This window comes from Ischnura elegans, chromosome 10, assembly GCF_921293095.1.
Source record: "Ischnura elegans chromosome 10, ioIscEleg1.1, whole genome shotgun sequence".
In the NCBI taxonomy this organism is placed as follows: domain Eukaryota; kingdom Metazoa; phylum Arthropoda; class Insecta; order Odonata; family Coenagrionidae; genus Ischnura; species Ischnura elegans.
Window position 1 is genome coordinate 98,002,938 of NC_060255.1, and position 21,973 is coordinate 98,024,910.

The 21,973-nt window shown below is 40.2% G+C and overlaps 1 protein-coding gene across 1 annotated transcript in view; it reads right to left on the minus strand.

Annotated features, from left to right (window-relative positions):
- Positions 1 to 21,662, minus strand: part of LOC124167087 — a 33,087-nt gene extending 11,425 nt beyond the window's left edge. Inside the window, exon 1 of the mRNA XM_046544879.1 lies at positions 21,538 to 21,662. The gene's annotated coding sequence lies outside the window, so the exon portion shown is untranslated. The remainder of the gene's footprint in view (positions 1 to 21,537) is intronic.
- Positions 21,663 to 21,973: the final 311 nt, after the last annotated feature.

A 21,973-nucleotide genomic window follows, 5' to 3' on the forward strand; every position in this document is an offset into this window, starting at 1 on the left:
ACCTCCCCTCGCTGCTCCACAGGGCTCTCTCGTGGCAACCCATTCCAAATCCCGTTATTCCGGCTGGTTGAAAGAGGTAGCGTAGGAAAAGCAGCCGGGAGAGGCGAAGGAGGATGAGCCGTGCCTCATTCTACGCCACCGGTCGAGCAGCTTAGCGGGTGATAAAATCGTCCACCAAAGGAAATGGCCTCCGGTCAGTCGGAGCCTAATGCCTCGTTCACATGACGACAGTGGCGACTCGTGAGTCAGATAATGGGGGGGGCACACTCCACCGGGGGGTCAAAATATTTCAATATTTTGCGTATTTTAGTGAGTTTTTATGGCAATCTAGAGACTATGATGACTCACTAATACACAAAACAATCTCTAACACTAAAACACTAACAATCACTAACACGATTAAATCACCTACATCTAGGCCTATTTACATTCAAACGATTTACACATAATAAGTCAACAAAACATGGCATTCTGCAACACTGCAACACCAAGATTATACGGCCGCCGGGCGGCGCGGCGATCTCAACCCACTAGATGCGTCGCTCTGCGCATGCTCGGATGGAGTCCCAAGACTTCCATAAGGCACAAGCTTAGACGCGTCATAGCACCAGCAGCTCCCACCACTGCCACTCTCCATATAACTGCATGGCGATGGATTGGGACGTTCTGGCCAGCCCCCTACGGCTACAAATACGAACTATTTTTGCGTGTTTCTATAATCTATTAACAATCAATGTTAATAGATTATAAATGGAACAATCGCAATGTGAATGAGGCATAACATTAGGCATAACATGAGGCATGAGGCATAACACATAAGATTATAAATATTTAATTTTTATAATTATTTTTTGGTTATTTATTAGCACATATTATTTATTATTTTTTTAATATTAATTTTTTCACAAATATTTTATTATTCTTTTGCCAATTCTTTATGGTCTTTTTTAAGTTTTTTTAATTTTTGCTACATAGCACTAGCAAAGAGATTTTCATTTTTTTAAATTAAATCTTTTATTCAAACAAATTTATACCTTTGAAAATTGAATTTTAAGAATTTTGAAACCTATGATTAGAAGGAGGAAAAGACATAGTAAAGACTCATAGAAGAGTAACTCGATGAGGCAGCGTATGTGTCGTTGGAATATGTGGATCATAAATCCAGATGTAACTAAGTAATGTATTTTTGGTGCCCTTCAGCCTGGACTTAAAATTATTGACTATATGGGAAAATAAAATCGTTTATGGGGGGGAGCTTGTGCAAAGTTAGGATGTCTGAGATTCTTACAAGACGGTTAGTTTGAAGAAGATGGCGAATTTACTTGTTCTGAAAGATTTATGATTTTCTGCGGATTGATCTATTTTTGGCGAATATTTCCAATGCGTACAGTACTATAGAGCGTTCCACATTTAGTTGACAGAATGGGCTCTGATGGAGAATCGTTTCCCATGTTAATCTCCATAAGGCCAGGAGCGCGGTGTTGTCAACAACAGCACGAAAATTAAAGTTGCGTTATGCACTGATTATAAATTTTATTCTAATGTAGAAAAAGGTGCTGCATTCATTGGCGCCAATAGTTTTTCGATAAAAATTATAACAAAAGCTATAAAAAACATTTCCGTAAATTTCCGTCAGAGACGTGTATTTTTTTACTTTATCTTCTTCTCGCAAGTTCTGCCTGACCGTTGTCTGTATTGAATTGAATTTTTTTGCAAAAAATTCTTCACACTATTTTCTGCTTGAAGGTCTTCACCATTTGTACAAATATTGAGTTTTAATGTTGTTATGCCGACGTAACACACTTTAGGACAAGAAAATTTTGATTTTTGCAAGGTAAAAAGTAGTCGCTTACTAACTTACGTTTTTTACGTCGTAGGTCCCTATATGCTGCGTACCAAATGTGAAGAACACTACAAGGTTGTTTTTGGTGAAAAAATCATTAACTTACATCAATTCTGAAGCGAGTTACAAGGTTTTTATCTTAAGAAAAAATATTACGGTGCCGCTGGGCGGGCTTCTCGCTTTTTCTTGCGCACGGAGGGAAAATTCTCGGGCGGAAAAGGAGTTTCTTGTCAATGCATACTATGAAATGTATTTAGGTATTCGTTTGATATCCTAAACAGAGAATACCTACTCATACGTCGTAACAGCAGTGTTTTTATCTGAATACATTGATACACGAAAGTAAGCAAGCGGCTTGGAAGTAAGACTCTTTCGCCTTGGGTGTTTAGCAATTGCTCGCTTATGCTCGTACGAGGCTGACGTGCCTAGCGAACGCTCCGTTGCACTTTCACTTTGGTTAACCCTCTCCCAACCCTGCTACCTGCCACCATGCCGAGGCCCGCCCCGAAGAAGGACTTAGACCGTGACTATGATGATGTGAAGTCCATGGTCGATGGGATAATGAAGACTATGTCTTCATTTAAAGAAGATTTAGAGAAGGCGAAGAAAGAGGAGACGCCAAGAAAGCAGGAAAGCCTGACTGCGTTGGAGCAGAGATTTGTAGCCTTCAAGACATCGGTTGAAGGCGATTTGCGGCGTGTCACGGCAAAATTGGAAGAGTTGGAGAAGAAGTCTGATGAATTCGACGATCGTCTTGACGCTCTCGAGCAGTACTCCAGAAGGAACTGCCTATTGATCCATGGAGTAAAGGAGAATGACCGGGAAGACTGCCTGAAGGTGGCTGAAGACTTCTTCTCAAGTAAGCTGCGGATAAAGGTCAACCCAATCCTTCTTGGGCGAGCACACAGGATTGGCCCACACCGTGCCTCGAACGATTCCTCGAGGCCCATCATTGTGAGATTCCTTTCATATCAGGAGAGAGATAAAGTGTGGAGAGTGAAGAGGAATCTCAAGGCGACTGGCTTCCTAATTACTGAGTCTCTCACCGCTGCCCGCAAGAAGATTCTTCAGGAAGCGAAGAACTGGGTGGGGACCCGTAATGTTTGGACCCAAGATGGAAAAATAGTCATCTTAAGAGATAACGGGTCGAGGGCCTTCGTGTCTTCAATGAGGGACCTTATAAGGGAAAGGGGAGGTTAAATTAAATCATCAACCGTTGACGGAGCATTTCGCTTTGCTGTGAGAGTTGAGCAAAGAGGCAAGAGAAAGGTGAGTTCCAAGTCATCCCTGTTCCTGACGGCCAGCAGTCTCATCCCTGTTCCTGAGTGCCCAGTCATCCCTGTTCCTGACGGCCTGTAGTCTCATCCCAGTTCCTGAGTGTCCAGACATCTCTGTTCCTGAGAATTCAATCATCCCTGTTCCCGTCTCATCGTTCTTCATCTCGAGCCACACCGCTGACCCGGCATCATCTTTCCATCGGAATATCCGCGTGCTCCCCCAGTGTTCGTGTCCCCAAGTGTTAATAAGTGTTTCCCTAAGCCTTGCCCTATCGAAGGGTAAATAGTATTATCGAAGTGTGTGTTAGTGCTTAATAAGTGTCAAGTGTTTAAAAAAGCATTCCATTTTTTCTATAAGTGACCTTTAAGTGTGCGTGTGTTCCCAAGTGTTTTTTTTCCATTGCATTTTCGATTTTCACCTTTTCTTGTCTATTTTTCTATGCCAACATTTCTTTTGCCAGTGTACGGTCACATTACCAATGCAGAATTTGAATAAGTCCATCGGCGACACATTTCACACGCCCGCTCCCGTACTCGGTCAGATTTCGTTTCCAGCCTCTGCTGCGATAATAAGCATTCCCTCAACAACTACAATACCCACAATGCACCCTCGATTCCACAATACACCTCATGCAGCGCCCCGTTCCCAAAATATTCCACTCCCAAGCGTCTCAACATTAAACCCTCTAGCTGAACCTTTTGTCCCTTCCCTCACTCCAACCCCTGCGGTAACATTCCACAGCTCATGTACTCGGCGGACCTCCCCCCTACCACATGACTCACCTGAAATCCCTCTTGCCCAAGCTCTTTTACCTGCACTTGTCCCAACCCTCGCGGACGCACAAACAACCAACCTAAATCCCAATGCACCTGAATTCATCCCTTCACGCATAAACCAAAAGCATTCTAATGGTTCTACATCTACATAATACCCTGCGAGCCACCTATAGGGTGTTTGGCAGGGGGTGACCAATCACCAACATGCAGCATGCAAGAGGACCGCCACATGCACACCACACAGTCAAAGAAACATTACGCACACTAGAAAAATGTACATGCTTATTCATAAAAAAATTGCTAATGGTTAGTAATTCCTAGAGCAAATACATGCAAGGTTAGAACTACGAAAAAACATGCAATGGGTGATCCTAGCGAGCGTTGCCATTAATCCTTTCAATTGAGACAACATTGCTATCCTTAATAGTACGAGGGAAGAATGACATTTTAAATCTCTCTGTTTTGCAGTCTATTTCTTTTATTTTTTTCTCATGATCGCGTCTACTATAGTACGATGGTAAACGAAGGATATGATTCACGTCGTCTGAGAAAATATCTTCTTCGAGTTTCCTAAGTAAGTTAAGCCTATACTTCGATCTACGCTCCTGTAAAGATTCCCATCCTAACTCGTTTAACATACTTGAAACGCTGCACTTTTTGTCGTAACAACTCATCACAAATCTGGCCGCCCTGCGCTGTACTCGATTAATTTCACCTATTAGTCCTACCTCGTAAGGATCCCACACGCTAGCAGCATATTCCAAGTGAGGCCTCACTAGAGTCAGGTAGCTTATTTCTTTCACCTTTTTTGGGCATTTACCGAGAATTCTTTTTACAAATCCAAGTTTACGGTTAGCTTTCCCGCATACTTCACGTATGTGCTTACTCCACGAAAGATCCCGGGTAATGGTGACCCCCAAGTATTTAACGAATTCGGTATTTGGTAGTGGAATCCCGTTAGCGGTGTAGCTCCTTCTTGAAGATATATCCTTTTCCCAAAAATTCATCACCATACTCTTTTCAAGATTTAATTCTAACTCCCAAGTACTGCACCAGTCATTTACGGCAACGAGGTCCTTTTGTAATGCTAATCTATCGCTAAGGTCGTAAATTTCACGGTATACCACTACATCATCTGCGAAGAGGCGGATTTTGCTCGTGACCACGGTGGTTATATCGTTAATGTAAAGAAGGAACAAAAGAGGGCCGATAACACTTCCTTGGGGTACGCCTGAGGTAACTTGAATTGTATCCGAGCTAACTCCATCCAAAACAACTCTCTGTTCGCGATCCTTTAGGAAATCTTTTATCCAACCAATAACGTGTGTATCTATGCCGTATGCTTCCAACTTTTGAATCAGCTTTAAATGCGGAACCTTATCGAATGCTTTTCTGAAGTCTAAAAATATGGCGTCGACTTGAACATATCTGTCACCCGCGGATAAGATATCGTGAACGAAGAGAGTAAGTTGAGTTTCACAAGATCTCCCTTTTCTAAACCCGTGCTGCTCTTTTGCTAACAGATTTTGGCTATCAAGATGAGCCATTATCGAACTGAAAATAATATGTTCCAATATTTTGCAAGAAATGGAAGTAAGTGAAATTGGACGGTAGTTACTAGGCTTTTCCCTATCCCCACCTTTAAATATAGGCGTGACGTTCGCTGTTTTCCAATCGTTAGGGACTGTGTGTTCTGCTAGAGATTTTTCGAACACTATCTTCAAGTAAGGCGCTATCTCTGACGCTGATTCCTTATACACTCGAGCTGGAATGAGATCAGTGCCTGTCGATTTCTTTGGATCAATAGAGCTGAGTTGTTTTTCTAAACCACTGTTTGAAATACAGATAGACGGCATCTGCTCTTGGTAGAGTCGAGGTAGAGGTGTTGACATATTGGTCGTGAAATTAGAGAAGATACTATGGAAAAAGTTATTTAAGAGATTAGCTTTATCTCGATTGTTCGTCACTCTTTCGCCACGTTCATTAATGAGTGAAGAGACTGTAGCGCAATTTCCCTGTACCTCCCTCACATATGACCAGAAAGCCTTAGAGTTGTCATCTAAATATTCGCCCAATATTTTTGTTTTGAATTCACTCAACGCCTCCCTAAGTGTTTTTTTCGTCTCTTTTTTCAATTTTTTATAATCTTCACGCATTTCTTGTATTTTCTCACAGGTAAGTCCCGCATGTATCTTTTTTATTTTAGCGTGAATTGCTCTCTGTCGCTTAAGAGCTTTACGGACTTTAGCATTGTACCATCTCGGTTCAGTATTAAAACGTTTTAACTTACTGGGAATCGTTTTATCCACGGCTTTCTGCATAATACTAATGAAATTCTTCCATGCTTCGTTTACCCCAAGATTGAGAGTGGCGTCTTTGAAAACAGTGAATGAGTTCGTCAAGTACTGCTTTAACCCTTCAAAATTCGCTTTATGGTATAAATAGACCCTTCTTCTTGACACAGGTTTTCTATCGGAGACGATACGAAACTTTCCATGCACTGCCTTGTGGTCACTTATACCAGCCACAGCCTCAGTTCTGATAACGCACTCTGGAATATTCGTTGCTAATAGGTCTAGTATGTTGTTACCCCTGGTTGGTGTATCTACTAGCTGAGTCAAGGAATTGGAATAGAATGAGTATAGCAAAGTTTCGCACAGGTCCTTGTCTTTCCCTCCATTTTTAAAACAGTATTTTTCCCAATCGATTGATGGAACATTAAAATCGCCGCCAATTATGACACTACTACGATTTTTCTGAGAAGTAAAACGTCTTATCTGGTTATCTAACTCTAAAACTGAATCTATGCTTGAATCTGGTGGTCTATAATATGCGCATATAAAGTATCTCTTAGCTGAGCATTCGATTGAGCACCAAACACTTTCCAATGCACTATCTCCAAAATTCTCGGCTCTGCTTTTGATCTCATCCTTGACGGCAATGAATACTCCTCCTCCTGTTCTCGTTTTACGGTCCTTTCTGTATATGTAATATGATTTCGGGAAGATCTCTCGGTCGTGTATTTCATCCGATAGCCAACTTTCAGTTCCTATGATTACATCAGCTTCTGTATTTAGAATTAAATGGTGGAAATCAGCAACTTTGTTCTTAATACTACGGCAATTTACAACTACGATCGATAAAGCTTCTTTTATACACGGTTTTGTGGACTTTCCTGATAATTTAAGTTTCTCATTGCATGCTATATTTGATTTTTGTGATGCTCTATCACTATTTTCACTAGGGCTATTTTGACGTTTTGAACGCTTTATTGCTGTTTGGACGGAACCTTTTACCCCACGATTTACTATACCCATATCTACCCTACACTCTGCCCTACTCACTAACCTAAAAAAGGCCTACAATGCTCGAAGATTCTACTCGCTACACACCTCGCTGACTCGGCCGTGTAATGAACTCCCGAACGATCCAGAGTGTTCCGACACGATCGGATTACCGGCCGCAGATCAACGAAGGAGGCTCCGATATCCTTGCAGAACTGACGCAGCCTCTGATTTATGCCTTCCACTCGGCTCCAAATCAGGGGTCCACGATCGATCCTCGGGACAAGACTACAGATCGAAAGCTCCATGCCGACCCCAATGGTCCCACCCACCCGCTTGACTTCGGCATTCAGATCCCGGAGGGAATCTAGAATTTCCTCAGATCCACGGAAGGTGGCATCATTGACGCCGACATGAGCCACAACCCGCAATCTGGAGCACTTCGTGTCCACAACCGCCGCACCAACCGCCTTCGTCACCTGCGGAACGCCGCCACCCGGAATGCACCAAGACGTCACGCGCTGGCTCACACCCTCGTCGCGTGCCCTTTCACGCAAAGGAACCATCACACGGCGGACGTTACTACTCCCTATCACTAAAATTCCCGTCCCTTCCCTCTGTAGTCTCTTCCTAGGTGCCGGTCTCGGGGTAGGAGTAGGCACGTCAGATACCTCGGAGTTCCCCTCCGACAGCAACTGGTATCTATTCGAGACGGGGATGGGGTTAGCCTCAGCATCCCCCAAACCTCGTCTTAGAGTGACTCTACCACCGTCCCTCCGAGACACGACCCTCCAAAACTCAGTAGTACGGGGTGGCGTTACCCCTTCATCGAGAGATGGACCACGAGGAAGGCTCTCGATCGACCAGCCGGTATTTGCAATCGGGCGAACCCGTGCAGCCCCCGTGGCACGGCGATCTTTCGAAGAACCACCCGAAGAACCATTCCTCTTAGGGGTATTAGCCACCCTTTCCAACTGAGCCCGAAGTTCCCGCACCATCGTCTCCAACGCGGCAATGCGGGCCACGAGAGCCTCGCACTCACCGGCATTTTCGACTCCGGCAACGGGTGACCTATTCAGAGACATCCTATCACTAACGCAACTTTTTATTTCCCAAAAGCTAACCTAAGGGGTGCTACACTTTATAGATATACGAGTGAGAGTAAACAAAACCGAGAGACTAACTACCTTTGCCACTTAACGAAAGTAAATAAGAAAATGTCACTGAACTTATAGATAGGCGAAAGTGATCAACGAATTTATTCCGGATAAACTATATAAAATTCAAAGAAGGTTAACGAACGAAACTTTGATAGGATTGAACGCGGAACAATTAGAGTTAGACTTACGATCAAAATCAACACGAAAACGGAAAACAAAACTAACCGGTTGGTGGTTGGTGGACTAAATGGTTGTCAATTATCATCTAACACTTTTCATACATATTCCACGGGGCAGCTCTTAGAAAACAAAATGAAATGCTTTCCTCGTTCTTTCAAAATGATACACTTAAATATACAAAGTTTGCCTGCGCATTTTGACGAGCTACGTTCACTTCTCTCTGACAACAATTTACACGTTATATCCATGGCTGAAACATGGTTGAAGCCCTCCGTGCCTTCTAAAGCCGTTGAAATGCCGGATTATACTCTTTATCGCAATGATCGCGTCGGAAAAGGCGGCGGTGGTGTAGGAGTGTACGTACGTAACGACTTAAAATGTAAAGTACTTTCCACGAGTGAGTCCAACTATGACAGGCGGCCGGAATATCTTTTTGTTGAGATTAAAATAAATGTCACTAAGATTCTTATCGGCATTATCTACAGGCCACCTAAACTGGGTCATTTAGGCGACTTGGATTCGGTAATCTCTGAATATGCCACGGAATATGAACATATAATAATAGTTGGAGATTTTAATGCAAACTTTAATACAGAAGCGCACGACACAGTCTTTTTTAAGCGAATGTTCTCCGAAAACAATCTCAAAATCCTACCGTTAGGCCCAACTAATACTACGAAAACTTCGTCAACATGGATTGATCTTATGGCAACGGCAAAAAAAGAAAAGGTTACTGTGCACGGACAGCTTCCAGTTCCTGGTATCTCTTCTCACGACCTACTGTACCTTGCTTACTCAGTTAAAGCCAAAAGGTTTGAACAAAAGCTTATAAGTCAACGAAACATCAAGGAAATAAACGACGATGAATTACTTAATGCAGCATTTTTACTACCATGGGCCAATATTGAATTCACCAATTCAGTTGACGACAAAGTTGAGAGACTAAACTCACTGATGACTTATCTGCTTGAAAAATTTGCCCCTGTAAAGGTGATCCGAGTTTCCAAGCCACGCGCGCCCTGGTTAAATTCAGAAATAAAACAATCAATGGCAAAACGAGATTCAGCCTTCCGCTTTTTTAAGAAAACTAGGACTCTCAATGCATTTCAAAGATACAAAAACTTGAGAAACAGGACGAAACAGCTCATAAGAAATGCGAAGATCAAATTCTTTCACTCAGTTACTAAATCTAACCACTCTCCAGGTAAATTATGGAGCAAACTTAAATCACTTGGCATAGGTAAAAATAAAGTCTTCAATCTCCCTCCTGACTTGTGTCTGAACTCCTTAAATGATAAGTTTTCCCAGCCCCCCAACCTTATTCAAGCCGAGATCAAAGATAAAACTCTAAAACTGTACGCCTCAAAAGACACATGCATACTAAACAGTGACCAAAAATTTGAATTTACCCCTATTACCCAAATACAAGTTGAATCGTGTTTCAAGAAAATTAAGTCTAAAGCACAAGGTTCCGATGGTATACCACTAGATTTCATAAAAAAGCTATTTCCTGTCATTATCCCATACATCACCAACATTTTTAACTCCTCTCTATTTCAAAATCACTTCCCAAGTCAATGGAAGCGAGCATTAATCAGACCTATTCCAAAAAAGAATAATTCCCAAGGGGAAAAAGAATTCCGTCCAATATCCTTTCTTCCCATCCTTTCCAAAGTTCTAGAAAAACTTGTATATGAGCAGATAACACATTTCTTAAAGTGCAACAGTATTCTCGATAAATTTCAGTCTGGCTTCAGACACGGTCACAGCACATCTACCGCTTTAACTAAAATCACCGATGACTTGAGACGCTCCATGGATCAAAAAGAAGTTTCAGTACTCGTTTTGCTTGATTTTTCGAAAGCTTTTGATTCCTTAGACAAAGATATCCTAGCAGCAAAAATGAGAGGCATGGGTTTTTCTCCTACGGTAGTCCATTGGATAACATCATACTTAACAGGCCGGCATCAGCGAGTGATTACAAATGATTTCTGCTCAAGGTGGAACGAAACCACAAGAGGTGCGCCCCAAGGCTCTATTCTAGGACCTCTGCTATTCTCTCTGTACATTAATGATTGCCCTTCAGTGATAAATCATTCTAAATATCATCTTTATGCTGACGATCTCCAAGTTTACCTAAATTCAAATGTTAAAAGCCTGTTCAATGGAATATGTAATCTAAATAATGACCTAGAAAATATCAACAATTGGAGCAAATCCAACTTCCTAAGCATAAACCCTAGTAAGTCCCAAGCTATTATAATTGGATATCCTAAAATACTCAAGTCAATCGACAGAGATCAATTACCGCAACTACACATCTCCGATTCTCCCATAAAGTACTGCGACGAAGTTATTAATCTAGGATTGATCATTGATGAAAGTCTGTCTTGGTCATCTCATATAACTAAGATATGTAAAGCAGTGAATAAGTCATTATTTCCATTAATACGTTTCAGAAACATTATTCCTCTCTCCTTAAAGAAGCAATTAATTTCAACATTAATACTTCCCCATTTTGATTATGCCGATGTTGCCTTTCAAGACATATCTCAGATGCTGTCGAATAAACTTCACCGCTCCTTCAACGCCTGCATTAGGTTCATATTTAATTTACAAATATCAAATCATACCACCAATCATATTAACGATCTCAAATGGTTAAAGCCTAGTTCTCGACGCCGGATGCATATCCTTTGTCTTCTCTATCAAATCTTACAGACAAATACACCAGCGTACCTCAGAGACGAATTTCAAAAACTTAGTAGAATACACGACTCAAATACGAGGGGAAATGAAAAACTCGTTATACCTCACCACCGAACAGTCAGATTCAATAAATCATTCATTGTTACTGCATGCCGCGAATGGAACAACATTGACCTACCACTACGTAAATCATCATCACTCGCCTCCTTCAAAAAGGCACTACACGTAAAACTTCTTCGAGAACAACAGCAAGACATGTAACATCACGGGAACAGTACGAAAGATTCATCAATTATCTCACCCGGCTTCATCTAATTTTCCTTTTCTTTACAGGTACTGGGTGAAATTTTCCATGTAATTCATTGTATTTGTATACTCAGGTTACATTAGCTTTCTCAGTAGGTTTTCGCAGGTTTTTCACGCCCCCCTTCTTGTGTGGGCGTTTTCCTGCAGTGGGTTTTTTCCAATAAGGACGACAGTCAATATCCTTAGGTTTTTCCCACGTTCACTAACATCTTATTACACTTGGTCAATAGTAACTTTGTTAAATCATAATGCTAATTGTTGATTGAAAATGGAACTTCTACTTATTTTTATGTAATTTCTCTGCATTTAATTTCATGAGCAACTAGACAATGTATTTAACTGCATTTATTTACTGTTTGACGAGGGGTTAGATGGAAGATGGGACTTTCTAGTCCCAATCTCGCCCAATAAAGACGTATTATTATTATTATTATTATTATTATTTAGGTCCCATCGGGGAAACCAAGAAAAAGAATATCTCATAATCTGTACCAAACACTACCCCATCCAGTGCACGCATTTACAAAAGAGGGCTTGGGTTTTTTCTGAGTTCCTTTCATAGGGTACCATAAAACCTGCCCCAAAAGCGACCCAGGCCGAAGGGGCCGAGGGAAGAATTTACGAAGGCGTTCAGTTTGTCATTGCATTTTTTTGGAGTGAACAAGTGAGTGTTATGTGGTGTATTGACCTTGAGAATTGTGAAGTGTGTTTTACACTTATCTTTGCTGTAACACGCCCAATCAATATGTCCGATACAAAGAAAAGGAGAAAAGGTGAGAAGCTCATAAGCCGCGAAAGACGATTGGTGCTCAAAGTCTTCTCGTACATAAGGAAATCTCTCAGCATTAGTGAGGCCTGTCGAGAAGCTTCGAAGGCTACTGGGTGCTAGGAGTTCACTATTTACAGAGGGAGAAAGGAAAGCTCCCGTGGTCCTTTGGTAACTCCTTCAAAAACTAAAGAAATTAGACAGAGCCAAAAAATATTGCATAATATGGAAGGAATAGAAATTTTGTCTCATTCAGGAGCGGCTATAATTTTTATTATCCTTCAATTTATTGTTATTTTTTACATTACAGATTATTCATTATTCAGTTTGTGCATTGAATAAGTACGTACATGAAATAACAAAAGACTTTTCCTTTTATATTGCAGCAAAGGTATTGTAATTTACGCTAAAAAATTCCTTAATTTACGCAGTCTTTCGTGCGATCCCTAACTCCTTTTTGAACTAAACCGTTTCGGCGCCATATTATGCGTGGTTGCATACACCGATAGGATGCCTGCCGGCGGAGCGTAAGCTTGGCAACACTGTTAGCCATAAGGCCCGTACTGTCAACTAAATGTGGAAGGCTCTATTCCGGTCGGATGATGCTTTTGTATAAACGTATTCGAGACCTGTGGGAAAGTGGAGAAGTAGGGGTGGAGAGACCGAAGATGGCTTGACGAACAGCTATTGCTTTATTGGTGCAATATTACAGATGAGGAATAAAGGTTAATTTACAGTCGATTATAACTCCTAGGAATTTGTGAGTGGCTCCTCTTGGTATTGCTTGTTTATTGAAATGTGTTTGTGTGCGTGAATTGTGTTTTTTTTGCGGCATGAAAAGTGAACGTGTGTGTTTTTAGATGCGTTTATGTGAATTTTCCGTGTGAATGTCCATTTGTGTAAGAGTTTTAAGTGTGTGTTTAATTTGTTGATGTTGGTATCTCCCTTCAGTGATGTAGATGTTGGTAGGATTGGTCCTTCGGCGACGCGGAACTGTCTGTTACTTAGGCATGAGATTAAAAAGTGAATGTCTGAAGGGGGGAATTTTAGCAGGTGTAACTTGTAAATTAGTCCCCTGTGCCAAAACACGGTCAAGAGCCCGTGCCACATCTAGAAATACCGCATCCGTAGAGAAATTAAAAGAAAATTAATAGAACGGCTAATTTTTTTTAATAGGCGGAGTTTTTGGTGTATGGCGGACATTTTGTGTCTAAAACCAAGCTGATCAGGATGTTCGGAAGAAAAGGATTCAAGGCGTGAAAGAATAATAAATTCAAAGACTGTAGAAATATAGAGCAATTCCACGTAAATGTCATACTGACAGGTTAAACAAAAAAAGGGGTTGGAGGCTCTGATATGGATCAAAATTTGTGCTATAAAGTCTAGACTTTCGTTATTAAGTGCTGGCACTTGCATGAGTCGCGTGTGTCTGTGATGAGAGAAATTTTTTATGTGCTCACTACAGTTTTTAGCCACATACTAAATTTAATGAGTCATCTACGAGCAAAAAAACATCTGTTTCGCTAATTGATTTTTATGGGCACTGTATTAATAATTTTTTTTTTATTTTGAGGTTCGTTCATTATTTAGAACGGTTTTAAGGGCTTTTGCACAAATTTGTTTATTTTGAATTAAAGAAGTTATTTTGTAAATTTTTTTGGAAATGAATAAATATATACCAGAAGGGAATCACGAAAGTCAGTCCGTGACATTTCTGGTCAGTCCGTGACGATGCTTTTCAAGAGGAATTACTCATCAGTAAAATCAGTTATTGTAATGGGCTTTGCAGCATTATGAAATTTGCATTTGGTGTTCTGAGATGTATTTTACTGAAATTGTGATCACTCTTTGTTTCAGAGTAAACCTTAGAGGTTTTACTCTGAGCTGAAATTTTTGCCAGTCCGTGACAGTGAATTTTAAGTCACGTAAGTCCTGTATTTTTCAAGACAAAGTAGTTTATCAACCAAAGTTAAACTTCACACCATTGTGCAGCAATTTGGAAGGTGAAAAAGTTTTGTATGTCAGTCCGTTCGCGTTACGTGCGTTCTTAAAAGTTCAAAAACGCATTGTGACGATCAGTCCGTGACGCGTGGAATCGCCCTAAAAGAAAGAAGTGAAATGGGACGAGAATTACATGTAATTTTGGGATCTTTGCCCGGTTTGGGGATTGAAATGATTTTAGCTTGTTTCCATTGACAGGGAAAATAAGGAAGACAATAAGGGATGTTGAATAGATCAGAAAGAAGAGAGTTGAATTTGTTTATGCGGCTAGCAAATTTTAATTGAAAATTAGGAATATTATCAATACCAGGGGCTTTTCTTGCGGGAAGCTCGGAAAAAATAGTTAATTAGTATTATTATTATTTTTCCTCTTCTATTCTTGACCGTTTTAAATACATTTTATGTTATTCTAATTCCATCTAATTCTTAGTCATTCATGTCTCGCAGTATATTTATTTATTATTATTTTATTTATCTCCACCGCCCCGAGAACCGAGCATATAAGGCTTAGTGAACGAACGACGGGGAATCTAACGAATAATAACGCTGGGCAACCTCATGTTCCGGATGCGTGCCCAGGTGAGACTTGACCCTTGACCTACGCTTCGGTTGGCGAGAGTAGTCGCTGGGAACAAAGGCAGGATGTACGTGACTGCTCGGACGTGATCTCTGGGTGGAATCGGAATTGCTACACTAATTCGGAAGTGAAGGAATACATGACGGAAGGAGAGAAATGATAAGGAAGGTTGTAAGAAAGGCCGAAATCTACTACGCCACACGATCGAGGGGGCGAAATGGGTTGGTTGCAAAGGAGCTAACAAGGAGACTTTGCCGTACTGATGTCAAGAAAGTTATTGAGTTCTTTATTTGAAAGTAGACACTTAGATAGGAGTGCTGTTGAAGGGTTTTGTCCATATACGCCCGGATTTGAGAGAAAAAAGCGTTTAAAAATATGGTTTCGTTGAATTTAAGTTAAAACATTTCGCTCATTGTTTATGGCCGAATTGGGCGAGTGGCAGCGTGCCGCTCTTCTGTTATGAAAGTCCAGGGTTCGAGATTCGGAGTGAGTAATTTTTCCAGCCTGCCACCTCTTCCATTTTTTTTGTAATCTGTTCCATCTTCTTCAGATTTTACATTTTTTCACTTGACTGCTTTTTGAGAATAAGCCCTAAACTGACATTTATGTCGCTAGAAATTTGCCTTGCTTCGAATTATTCTTTCCGTGCCAAGATTCATCAAAGCAGGAGTGATGAAACTGTGGTGCTGGCATTGAATTTCATAACAGAAGCGCGGCACGCTACCACTCTGCCACATCGGCCTTCAGCAATGAGCAAAATTTTTTAAGTTAAATTCAACGCGACCATATTTTTTAATGCTTTTTTCTCTCAAACCCGGGCGTATATGGACAAAACCCTTCAACAGTACTCCTATCTAAAGGTCTACTTTCAAATAAAAAAGGTCTCATCTTCTTTCTTGACATCGGTTAGGCAAAGTCTCCTTGTAAGATAGAGAAATTTCTGTTGCGGATGAAAGAGTATAACATTTTACTGTCGGCATTGATTTCGTTTCTGTTCCAACTGGGGTGCTTGCAGTTAGGATAGCTGGTAAACAGGCGTTCGAGAGACTCAATGCTAAGTCGTTTGGAGAGCATATGATAAACAGAGAAGATGTTAATGGACCGGTTTTTGTGTTGATCGCAATACCAAGAGCTGTGAAGGTGTCCGGAAATGTGGAATTTAGAAGGGAATAAGGAAGGTTTTTACGGATCAAGACTGCAACTCCTCCTCCCCTGGTGACGCGGTCCAGTCTGTAAACGTGAAAATGTTGATTGGTGTGGAGATAAGTGTGTTTCTTGAAGAAAAATTATGCCTGTGTTGTTGTCTGTGGCGTATTGAAAGAGTTCGTGTTTTTTATTCAATATGCCATTGCAATTCCATGAGATGACGTTAAGCGTTGATTTTATCGGGTGCTTTCCAATCACCTTGCACAGATTAGCTCACATCGCAACAGATTGAAACACATTAGCGCACATTGAACCAGACGATTGGAACGCATCTGTGTGTTTACAAATGGCGGACCGATCGGCGACAAAAGTTGAATGTTCAAATGACCTGTAGCTTATGAACTGATCTTAGCCGCATTATTAATGAAGAAGGGCGATAAATGTTCGTCTATTCCATTTTATATTTATTAACTAATATTATTTAGTTAAAGCACTAGTAAGTATCAATTGAAAGGAAATAATGGAACTATCACAACTTAATTGAACTTAGCTGAACCCTTTGCTGGAAGCCTCAAACCCATTATGCGAGGCGTAAATTTTTGGGATCACTGCATCAACTTTTCAGAGCCAGAGAAATACTTACACCCGACATACGAATTTCTTTAGTTAAAACACTAGTCTTCCCTCACTTGGATTATTGTACAGCCTCATTCACTAACCAAGACGACGCAAAGAATAATAGACTCCAATTGGCCATGAATTCAGCTGTAAGATTTATTTACGATTTAAAAAAATGGGACCATATTAGTAACTATTACAACCGCCTTAACTGGCTTAAGTATAAAGAGCGTCGCACCCTTCACATAATAACTCTAGCCTTTAGTTTCTTAACGACCGGTTACCCGCCATACTTGTACGAGAAATTCGTTAGAAAATCTGAGGTTCATAATATACCTACCCGTAATCATAACATTGACCTCCATATTCCAAAACATCACACGCCTCATATGAACAATTCATTTATAGTAACCGCCTCACGAATATGGAACTCTCTCCCAGCCCAAATAAGAAGCAGTACAAATATCAATAGGTTTTAACATAAAGCATATGGGTTTCTGAAGAATGCCTCCTTAACCCCAGGTTAAATCCTTTTGTTTATATTCACTTTCTTGTGTTCATATTTCTTGTTTATATTCACTTTCTTATGTTCATATTTCTTGTTCATATTTCTTCTGTTTGTCACCCTAAATTTTGTAATTAGTGTGTTATATCTAAGTGCGATTAATAATTTTTTTGTCGAAAATATTGTATTTTCAGTGCCTACGAAAATAAACGATATTATTATTATTGGTAATTACCTCTCCCGAACCGCTACAGTGCCGAAATTAATACTTCATTTCGCATTTCTGGATTGAGATACATGTACAACTTACATCCATATAACGTGGGTAAAGCCGTAAAAAATGTTAACACCGCATTATAAATCTGCCGATTCTATAGTTATTTTGCGGTACTGAATTACGATTAATGGAGTACAATTAACGCCGCATGAACGTTAAAAGAAATTTTGCATATAATACGCCAGCTATTCACGTAAGCTAATGAAATGAATCTGCTTAGAATCTAAGCAATATAACATTTAAGTTTAGCTAACATTCTCCATTTCTAATTTTTTTGATAAGGACAATTACGCTAGAAAATCTATAAGCCTCCTCTTGCTAACGTCCTTTGCTCATGTTATACCGATCATTATGTTTCACGAAGGAAATATTATATTTCCCAAATTAGGAGTTTAGTTAAACCATAGAGTAAGTTACTCTATGGTTAAACTTATCTAAGGCATATATAGATCAAATTATCTTCTATATTATTTCTACTGTATAGATACCTTTTTCTCAGCTTATACGCAACCAAACTCTACAGATGAGGTACCAAAATGCATAGAATTTATCAGAGAACATGCGACGGCATATCTTACTTCCTAAATATTGCTATTGTTTCCTAAAATTGATTTTTAAATAATAAAAAAAAACAAAAAACTGTAAATATTCCTGACGTTAACGGCGCACAAAGTGATACATTTGTTCATTTGCAACAATATCTCGCATTCTTTAAATAACTTTTATCAAAATGCGGCTGATTCCACATTCAAATCTATTGTTGATAGTTAGTATGAGTCATCATGTGCGTTTAACAGAGGATAGTGTAATTACTTCCAATGCTGTGTTTAAAGAGGTCCTCTGACCTCAATTTGTACATGTACATTCCAATTAAATTTGTACATAAGAGCCTGCCTTTTTTCTACATTTTAAAATTATAAACGCGCCTATCCCTCTGTGGACCTGCATTCAAAAGAGCGGGGGAAGCCCTCTTGGAGCGGGTACAGCACGCTCGTTGTATATTATTCTCAAATGATCATCATACTTATCTTTAAGATGGTGGAATTCATTTTCCGTCGGCAATATATTTTCCCGTCATCACAAGTTTTGTCTGCTAGCGCAGGCGAACAACGGTGCAGGATGTGTTTACATCTATTTGGCGCAGGTGGCGTCACAACTTCGATTGGAACACGCTCTGAGCTAAACAGTTGAAAACAGATCAGCGCAGATACGCGATTGGAAAGCACCCATCATGGTGTGTGTGTTCATGATTCGGTTTGAAGGAGTAGCAGCTGATTAACCCGGTAACGCCTGGATTAAAAAGTTTCTGCGATTTTTGTGGCAATCATTTATTTTAATGTCAATGAAACTCAAAATGTCTTTAGGTGCAAAATTTATTCTTTTGCCACTAAGAGTTACGCCTAGCGGTACCATATGGTACCACCAACATATTTTGCATCATAACATCCCAAATATTAGGCTCACATCAAATAATTGTACTTTATACGAGATATACAGGCTACAAACATCATAATTACATAATAAAACCTTTGCATTAGCAATACATCGGGTGTAAGTGAAGCAAATGAAATGCTTGCTCTAAAAAAATCCGTTTTTTTGGGCTAGTTGAAAATATTAAAATTTCAAACGGCTCTAAATACGTTAAATACAGCTTTAAAATACCAAAATTTTCCGAAAATATCATTAAAAATGTTCTCAGCAATTTAAAACTCTCAAAAACCCTAATAAATTACGATAAATAGTAAAAAAAAGTTACGTTTAACACTGCACTACCAGCTGGTACCATTTCTTACCGCTAGGTGTTAACTAAGCCGCTAGGCTAAGAAGGAAGGTTTTTTTCTCAATGGTGGAATTGAGAGAGGAAAGTTGGGAGGAAATATTGGAAAACCAAGAAAGAATTTCTTGGTTGTCCTTGGAAGCGGTAGGAATAGGTTCAGAACGAGAAGGAAGGGAAGGGAATTCTGAATTTCCAGTGGCGGCGGCAAAAGATCTAGGAAGAGGCGGAGGAGGGGGGGGGGCGCAGGCGTAGGTTGCTTAGCGACGCGACGCGACGTGAGACCATAACGGCCTTGGCTTCTTTATGTTTAATACAGCCGCGGTAGCTAGCTGTGTGCTGTTCGCCGTAATTTGCATATTGCGGCGGGGTTTCTTTAGGCTTAGCACATTCTGTGAAAGCATGATTTTCTCCGCATTTTACGCATTTAGGATGCAGTGTACAATGATTTTTCGTATGCCCAATGCCTTGGAAAACGGTGGCATTGGACATGGACGAGAGGTTTTTCATAATCTGTGATTTTAATATTCAAACCAGTCATTAATTTAACTTTATAAAACGACTGAAGGTCAATATCGGGATCGGTTGTGATGTGGAATACGCCAGTTGGGTATGCCGGTACAGAGTTCAGGCCATTTTCGCGTTGAGCGTTCCTTGGCCGCGTTGACATGATTCTAGATACAGAAAGCACTGGAAAACCAAGTTTTTTTTAGTTAATCTAAAATGAAATCGTCCGCCACTGACGGAAGTGTGCCACGCAAAGCAAATTCCCTCCGACGATTCTCGGGCAGTTGATAAGCTCGATACGGCGCAGAAAGTTCGTTGAGGATAGATTTAGCTAAGGTAAAATCATTGACTGATTGGCATTTCATGATAGCCGAGGTAGTACTGGTTGCATGCGAAATAGGCGGAACGGAGCATGAACCAACTAGTTTTGGATAAAGATTGGGCCATATCGTGGTGTCGACCCCGCAGATTGGCGGAATTTTGGTTTTTAATGGGCCCAACCGTATGTAAGGGAATGTTTGTCCGCGAGCGGTGTGCATTGTCACTAACACTGGAAGGGTTACACTGGTGCCTTTACACTTGAATCGTCATTTTTGTCCCGCATACGCACTTTGCGTGTATTCATCGCCGCTGAAGAGGTGGTACATATACTCACCGGCAGTTGGACCGTTCCAAAATAAATCAATTCGCCTTCTCCTTAACCTCTCCCGACTCACCAAAATAAAAGACGTACGCTGCGCTCACCGAATTCCGTCCATTAATATATTTAGTAATAAACTTGTGGAAAACTTTAAGTACAGGCTCATGGGAACAAAAATTTTCTACTTTACATTTGACAGACATTTGGAATTATGATCCTACTGTTCCAACAACATACAGACTGCCTCATCAAGTTACTCTTCTAAGAGTCTTTCTTATGTCTTTCCTTCTTCTAGATTTCATTGTTTCAATGTCATTTTATTTTTTTGCCAATTGTCCACGAAAAAGAGAGAATACAAATATCAACAAAAAAATAAAATTATTGCTTGCAATACGAAAAAAAGGAGATATAATTATAAAAGATACTATTAAAAATTATTTAAAAGATTTAAAAAATAACATAAAAAAGAGAAAATAAAAGCAATGACAAAAAAAACTATCATAAAGCAAAAACGTGGACGAAATATTATTCTAGTGTTTTCATTTAACATAGTTTATATACTGACACATTTATGAGAATGTTAATCCAGTAAGGTAGTTTCCTTCATCAAATAAAAGAAAAGGCATTGATTGCGATTCATTACCCACCATTAGTGTATTCATAATATATATAATTGGCGCCCATTCGATGCCACTCCACGTGAAGTCACAGGGACCTAGTTTCTATACGAGTAGATAGGAGTTTTACATCGTCTGAGATAACCAATGCATGCATGAGGCACAGAGCTCAGGGAAACATGTCTTAATAATCACCTATTAAAACTGGCTAAGGTCGGAAAAATTTCTTCGTTTGATAAAGTATTAATAATCCTTATTTAAGCCAAGCGCTACCTGCTAGCAGGGTACTCTGCTTAGCATCCTGCGTCGTATCAGCGCTCAAAGCCTCGCCCCAAGGTCATCTCACTTGCGGCAGCGGGAACCAGAACGACGTCACACGGAGTTTTCCCGGCATTCATACTTAGCCGTCGCGTTTTCGCGCGCTTGAAAATTTTCATTTTTCATTTAATCGCAAAAACAGATATCGTCATTTAAAAATTTAAATGCGTGAAATACGTACTCCAGGAGTAATACTCTTTCGATTTAGGCAATAAAAAAATAATGGGAAACCACCCAATTGTTTCTGGTACTAACCTGAAAGCAGTCGCGACCACCGATCGTTCCGAATCTTCAGAGGAATAATAGCTAAGGAAGTTGATCTCTCGAATGCGGCCGAGTCCACGGTATTTCTCTGATCCGATTCGTTTTCCGTCGCTCGTGCTAAGGTGATGAAGCGGGTGAACAACTTGAACGTCGCCTTTTTATGTCAGCCCCTAGGGAGCCCCCCAACTCCTTGGCCTATCACCGCGCGTCACTTGATATCCACCAGTAGTGATTGAGACCGAAAACATTTTTTTTTTACCGTAGACGTTTTAATCGCAGAATAAAAAAGTTCTTTTCGTGTTTTTTTTCCTTTCTTGCTTTAAATTTATACCTGAAAGGCATATTGTCTGAGTACTTAGTTTATATTATTCAAGATGAACTGATTGAAAACAAGACTGATAAATTATCATGTCCAAGGGATATTTAT